Below are 7736 nucleotides of genomic sequence, written 5' to 3'. Positions count from 1 at the left end.
GATTCCTTAACCCCACTGCGCTGTGTGGAACCATCAGGTTCCTGCATCCCTGAAGGGATATGTGGAAGGCTCAGTTTTCCCAGCCCTGCCCCACTTCTTCCTGTTACTAAACTACTACTGAATATCACAGGTGTGTCCCTAAAGCTCTGGCTTCTACAGATTTCAGAGATGTCTTCTGAAACCTTTGGGTTTATTTTTCAGTTTGGTTGGTGTAGGTTTTTTTGGTGTCAGCTTAAAAGCTTCCTTTAGGACCCTTTGGGATGAACAACCTGATCAAGGCGACCCCAAACCATCTCCAGATCTAATGGTGCAGGGATAATGAATTAACAAAGTGTTGTCCAAATCCTGCAGCCACTTGAAAGACAATTAGTTGCTGAGCTCTTGAATTTGTTGGCAAGTTGTATTTCACAGATGTCTGGGTTCTTTCTTTCCTGCTTCCAGAGATGTTTCTCCCATGGGATGTGCAGCAGCTCCCAACTGCTGATGTTTTCTAACCCCAGCATGTGCAACTAAAAAGCTGTTCCACATCCAATTTTAGTTCATAAACAGTGGGCCAAATTAAATGATTGTTTGCTGAACAGATTGGCTTGGCAAAAAATAACTTCCTCTGCTTGAGAACTGACAGTGCAGCAGCAGCAGCTGGATTTGATCCTGGGGGAGGGGGAAACAAATCATCTTGCCGTGGAGATTGGGCACCCCTGCTTTTGTCCCTGAGCAGCCCCAGCAGCTCCTGCAGCCAGTGCTGTTCTGTTTTGCTGATCACAGTTCCTCAGCTGCTCCTGATTGCACAGCTCTCTGAGTTAACTCTGCTGGACCCAGATAAACCAAGTGGGCTTGGAGCTTTGGAGCTGGCCCAGTGGACACCGTTGCTGGCGGTTGGACTCGCAGCGTCGGTGGTGGGCGTGCTGCAAATCAGAAAAGCCTTTCAGCAGGGTTGAAAGCTGCTTCTGATGGTGATAGGTGAGGAGGGCTTAGCCTTTTGTGCCCCTTGCTTTTCAAATGATGTTTAGTAGGTGCTTAGAAGAGGGAAGATGGCAAGGAGGAGAGGTGGCTGGAGGAGGAACACACTGATGGTATTTCCTCTGGGTGCACGCAGGATGGAAACTGCAAGCTCAGTGTGGGCTTAGACCCACAAACTTCTCTGAAACAGACTCCTGCAATCCAAGATCTTTACTGACATTCCCATTCCCCAAAGAACATTGCTGAGACTATTCCTTGAGAGCAGACCAGTTGGGGTAGCTTAGGGATTTAACCAGGCATTTTTTTTGTCCCCTGCTGTATTTTGTTGTCCAAGTTTGATTCATGCCCTTGATCCATGGCCTTCATTTTGAGGTGAAACTAATTGGAGACCACAACTGAAAATCAATTAGATGCATATTTTGTAAGATACTTCTTCTGCTAAACTAGTTTTACTCCTCATTGTTGGTTTCTATTAGCCTAGGTGGCATTAACAGGAGTTTGGATACAGGGGATGCTGCTGCCGTGTCATCTGCTGCAGTTGCTCCTTGTTCCTTCCACCAGTGGCTCTGCAAAGAGAAGCCAGATGCTGTGGTGTCATCAGTTTGGGGGAGTGAAGACCCCAGATGATGCCAAAAGGGAGGATGGTGTTTAAAGAGCCATTTGAAGAACCTTTGTCAGGTTCAAGTTGTTCAAGTCCAGATTAAATAGAGGTCTGTCTTGAGAACCAAAGGGGTATCAGTAATGGTTGTGAGATAGATGTAAGGGATTAGTTTGGAGAAGGAGCTGAGATTGCTGCTCAGTGTGGAAATCTTGTGTTGAGATCTCTCAGGATTATTTATGGCATCCTTCTGAAGAGGTCAAGAGAAATACTGAATCCATACAGGAGGATTCAGGGAGAAGGTGGAAGTTTAAAAGGTTATTAATCATCTGGTTGGAGATTGTTCTGCTGACTGGAGGGGGGGTTGGAGTAGATGAGCTTTAAAGGTCCTTTCCTTTAAACCATGCCATGATTCTATGAGTGTGTCAATCCTTTCTTCCTGGGATTAGCACTGGCTCACCCTGGGTGATGTTTGGTAGATTTGCCTTTTCCCCTCACCTTTTTTGGCCTCCTTTGGACTGGATCCCACCGCTGGGTGCAGGCTTTGTTACTGTCTTCTCCAAAAGCTGGTAACTGGCAAGGTCTGACCAGAAATGGCACATCCTGGTTATCAGAAACCTTATCAATAGAAACCTTATCAATAGGACTTTTCAGGATCTCAGGGAGTGATAGGACTAGGGGGAATGGAATGAAGCTGGAGGTGGGGAGATTCAGGCTGGAGGTGAGGAGGAAGTTCTTCCCCATGAGAGTGGTGAAGCCCTGGAATGGGTTGTCCAGGGAGGTGGTTAAGGCCCTGTCCCTGGAGGTGTTTAAGGCCAGGCTGGCTGAGGCTCTGGACAGCCTGATCTAGTGTGGGGTGTCCCTGGCCATGGCAGGGGGGTTGGAACTAGCTGATCCTTGTGGTCCCTTCCAACCCTGACTGATACTATGATACTATGATACTACACTTCCTGAAAAGCAAAATGGAATTGCATTAAATCCCAAATCCCCTTTGGTATTAATTCAGCAGAAGCAGCAGAAAACAAACCAAAATCAATACAGTGAGAGAAGCTCTTGTCCAGTGCAGAGGAAAAGGTTTTGCCAGGGATGTAAAAAGAGAGCAAGGAGAAAGAAGCACATCTGTGATAGCACAAACTTCCCTGCAGTCGCTGGAGTGGCCTTGAGAGGGGGGTGTTATTGCAGTCTTGATCCCTTGGACTCACTGTCTGCTACCTGGGCAGCTCATTTCTAAGCCTTGCATTTTTGCCTGTGTGGTTTATTTTTCAAGAGGTTGTATTCCTTCCTTATTAATTAATGAAAACAGCAAAAAAAAAACCCAACCCCAAGCCCCTATATCTCTGAAAATGAGAAAGCCCACTGCACTCATTCCTGCTGATTTTCCTCCTCAAAGCTGAAATGACATCGATAAGCTCTGGGTTTAGCTAGTTTTGGTCCATAACTGAGATTAGACCACAAATACACCAGTAGCCCAAGGCCTGGCATGGAAAAAAAAGTCCCAGTCAGGAAGTTTTTGGGGCTACAGAGTGACCTGCTGGGGATGGGGAGGTTGGGGAGAGAAGAAGGTTGCATCCTCAGAGCTCTGTCTACTCCCAACTTCCACTGAGTTTAAAATGTGAAGGGAAGGGGTTGGACACAGAGAGGAGCTCTTGCCCATGGCAGGGAGGTTGGAGCAGATGATCTCTGAGGGACCTTCCAACCTAGGCCATTCTATGAAGATGATCTTTCAAGGTTCCCTTCCAACCTGATGCAGTCTGTGCTTCGGTGTATTTACACCTGAAGTGCTCTCAGTTCTCTTCTCTTGTATGTAGAGCAGCAAAGGAAGAGAACTCAGCACAACACAACTTGTGTGCACACACCAGACATGGGGGAGGGGGGGCAAAGAAAGAAGGTGAAAACAGTCACTCAAACTACAAACTATGGACCTTGGGCTTCTCAGATCCCACAAAATCCATGGGTTTTTCCACCCAAACTGGTTCCCAGTGACAGCCTGGCAGCTATTCAATCTATAGCTACATTTCAGTGTCCAGAGGGGACCTACAAGAAGGCTGGGGAAGGACTGTGTGGAGGGGCCTGTGGTGACAGGATGAGGGGCAATGGATTGAGACTGGTGCAGGGGAGATTTAGGTTAGACATCAGGAGGAAGCTCTTCACTTGAAGGTGTCCAGAGAAGGGCAACAAGGCTGGGGAGAGGCCTTGAGCACAGCCCTGTGAGGAGAGGCTGAGGGAGCTGGGGTTGCTTAGCCTGGAGAAGAGGAGGCTCAGGGGAGACCTCATTGCTCTCTACAACTACCTGAAAGGTGGTTGTAGCCAGGAAGGGGTTGGTCTCTTCTCTCTAGCAACCAGCACCAGAACAAGAGGACACAGTCTCAGGCTGCGCCAGGGGAGGTTCAGGTTGGATGTTAGGAAGAAGTTCTATACAGAGAGAGTGATTGCCCATTGGAATGGGCTGCCTGGGGAGGTGGTGGAGTCATCATCACTGGAGGTGTTCAAGAGGGGATTGGATGTGGCACTTGGTGCCATGGTCTAGTCATGAGGTCTGTGGTGACAGGTTGGACTGGATGATCTTTGAGGTCTCTTCCAACCTTGGTGATACTGTGAGGGTGGTGAAACACTGGAACTGGTTGCCCAGGGCTGTGGTGGAGGCCCCATGCCTGCAGACATCCAAGCTCAAGCCTGCAGTGGGCAGTAGTGTCCACCCTACTCTAGTCATGAGGTCTGTGGTGACAGGTTGGACTCGATCATCTTTGAGCTCTCTTCCAACCTTAGTGATACTGAGTACTGAATCAGCCTTGATGTGATCCTGGGCTGCCTGCTCTAGTCAGAGACGTCCCTGCTGGCTGCAGTGGGGTGGGGGCTTGAACAAGGAGTTGATCTGCTGGAGGGTAGAGAGGCTCTGCAGAGGGACCTCGACAGGCTGGACAGATGGGCAGAGTCCAAGGGCAGGAGATTGAACACATCCAAGTGCCAGGTTCTGCACATTGGCCACAGCAACCCCAGGCAGTGCTACAGGCTGGTGTCAGAGTGGCTGAGAGCAGCCAGGCAGAGAGGGACCTGGGGGTGCTGGCTGATGGTAGGCTGAACATGAGCCTGCAGTGTGCCCAGGCAGCCAAGAGGGCCAATGGCATCCTGGCCTGCATCAGGAACAGTGTGGCCAGCAGGAGCAGGGAGGTCATTCTGCCCTGTGCTCAGCACTGGTTAGGCCACACCTTGAGTCCTGTGTCCAGTTCTGGGCCCCTCAGTTTAGGAAGGAGGTTGACTTGCTGGAAGGTGTCCAGAGAAGGGCAACAAAGTTGGTGAGGGGCCTGGAACACAGCCCTGTGAGGAGAGGCTGAGGGAGCTGGGGTTGCTCAGCCTGGAGAAGAGGAGACTAAGGGGTGACCTTATTGCTCTCTACAACTACCTGAAGGGAGGTTGTAGCCAGGTGGGGGTTGGTCCCTTCTCCCAGGCAAGCAGCACCAGAACAAGAGGACACAGTCTCAAGCTGTGCCAGGGGAGGTTCAGGTTGGATATTAGGAAGAAGTTCTTCCCAGAGAGAGTCATTCACCACTGGAATGTGCTGCCCAGGGAGGTGGTGGAGTCGCTGTCATTGGAGGTGTTCAGGAGGAGACTTGCTGGGGTGCTTGGTGCCATGGGTTAGTTGTTTAGGTGGGTTGGATTGGTTGATGGGTTGGACACGGTGATCTTGAAGGTCTCTTCCAACCTGATTTGGTTTATTCTAAATAAAGCTTTGAGGGTCCCTTTCCAACCTGCTGTGAAATTCAGCCTCACTGGGAGCCAGTTCAGCTGGGAAAGCCACTTGCTAAGAGCAACTACTCCAAATTGGTGTTTTCTGCTGATCTCCCTCCTTCTGTTGTCCCTCCTATCGATCCCTGTATGTGTAGCATTCGACGAGGCATGCTGGGTACCATAGACTATGCAAATGTGTACAGTGTTGCATGCTTTGCTCTCCCCTCTGCTTTTAGTGGCTTTTCAAGGATCAAAAAAACACAAAAAACAAACAAACAAACAAACAAAAAAAAGCCCTCAAAGGAAAAGAAAAAAAGTGTTGTTATTTTTGTGACCAGAATCATTGAAACAGAGAAAAATGCAAGCCTGCATGCAGATAGTATCCTCATTTCTATGGTTTTCTGGAATGTAGATGTACAAAACCCAACTGCATTCCCAGGACTTTTCTACAATAAATGAAAAAGGAAGAAAAAAAAACAAAAAAAAAGACATGGCAAACCTTTTAAAAGCCTTTTGGAGTCTCTTGGTGGTCTCTGCTGTGCACTGAGGAAGGGTTTGGAGCCTTAGGGGTGGTTTTAACAACTAGGGGATGGCCCAGAGTCAGGGGGGGTGGAGATAACTCCAGCTGCTGGCTGCTCACCAGTGGTGCTCCCCAGGGGCTCAGTGCTGGGCAAGAGTTCTCTTTAATGGCTGCCCAGGGAGGTGGTGGAGTCACCATCCCAGGAGGTGTTCAAGAGGGGATTGGATGTGGCACTTGGTGCCATGGTTTAGTCATGAGGTCTGTGGTGACAGGTTGGACTTGATGATCTTTGAATTCTCTCCCAACCTTGGTGATTCTGTGTGATCCAGGGTTCTGAGGCTTCCCCAGTAAGGTTGCAGGTGACACCACATTGGGTGGCAGTGTTGATCTGCTGGAGGGGAGGAAGGCTCTGCAGAGGGATCTGGGCAGGCTGGATCAATGGGCCAAGGCCAATGGGATGAGGTTCAAGAACACCAAGTGCTGGGTATTGCACTTGGGTCACAACAGCCCCATGAAGGCTTCAAGCTTGGCTCAGAGTGGCAGGAAACCGCCCAGCAGAAAAGGATCTGGGGGTATTGGTCAACAGCCAGATGAAGATGAGCACCAGCACTGGCCTGGATCAGCAATAGTGTGGCCAGCAGGAGTGACTGTCCCCCCTGCACTGGGCACTGGTGAGGCCACACTTCAAATCCTGGGCTCAGGTTTGGGCCTGTTATTCTAAAGACATTAAGGGACTGCAGCAGGTCCAGAGAAGGGCAACAGAGCTGCGGAAGGGTCTGGAGAACAGGGTTGGTGAGGAGCAGCTGAGGGAACTGGGGGTGTTCAGCCTGGGGGAGGCTGAGGGGAGACCTCATTGCTCTCTACAACTCCCTGAAAGGAGGTTGGAGCTAGGTGGGGGTTGGTCTCTTCTCCCAAGCAACAAGTAACAGGACAAGAGGAAATGCCTTCAAGCTGCAGGAGGTGAGGTTTAGGTTGGACACTGGGACAATTTCTTCCCCTTCAGGGTTGTCGGGTCCTAACCCAGGCTGCTCAGGGCAGTGGTGGCATCCCCATCCCTGGAGGGGTTTCAAAGCCATGCAGAGGTGGTGCTGGGGGCCATGGCTTAGTGGTGACCTGGCAGTGCTAAAGGTTCGACTCGATGATCTTTGAGGCAACTTCCAGCCTAAATGGTTCTATGACCCTAGGATCTAGTGTTTGTGGACAGCTTTTGACAGCAGCTTCACCTGTTAGCGTTTCAGTCAACGAGATTCCAAAGAAGGAGATGTATCTGGGCTGGGAAATGAATGAAGCTGAGTTTGAACTCCCTGCTCTTAACTAGCTGCAGCTTAGACACACAGAAATACAGCTAATGCCTCCCTGCTCTGCTGAGTGAAATGCACCCAGCTCACTGCTCAGCTGCAGGACTCTCAGGGACCTTGATGGCCTTTGGAACTGGTCCTGGGTAGGAGCTTCTATGCATTTCACATGGGTTCCTAGATAGGAACTAAAGGCTGGGGGTCAGGAGGGAGGGGACAGGCTCTGCTCACTTGCACCTTGGGATAGGACAAGGGGCAATGGATAGAAACTCCAGCACAGGAGGTTCCACCTCAACATGAGGAGGAACTTCTGCACTGGGAGGGTCACAGAGCACTGGAGCAGGCTGCCCAGAGAGGTTGTGGAGTCTCCTCCTCTGGAGCCTTTCCAGCCCCATCTGGATGTGTTCCTGTGTGACCTGTGCTGGCTTCTATGCTCCTGCTCTGGCAGGGGGTTGGACTTGATGATCTCTTTGGGTCCCTTCCAACCCCTGACATCCTGAGAGCCTGAGAACAAGTACCAGGATGAGGCAGGTGTTTAGAACTGAACGAATAATTAGCATAAAAGTTTATAGTCTCTTGAATGCAAGAAGCCACTGAAAGATTCTCCCTCCAGCATGTCAGCTCTTCCAAGTCATAG

Source organism: Melanerpes formicivorus, unplaced genomic scaffold (genome assembly GCF_026170545.1).
Source record: "Melanerpes formicivorus ecotype bairdi unplaced genomic scaffold, bMelFor1.0.p_v2 SCAF_106, whole genome shotgun sequence".
NCBI classification, from domain to species: Eukaryota; Metazoa; Chordata; class Aves; order Piciformes; family Picidae; genus Melanerpes; species Melanerpes formicivorus.
The sequence above is the reverse complement of the archived record's forward strand: the minus strand, read 5'-3'. Positions refer to the sequence as shown.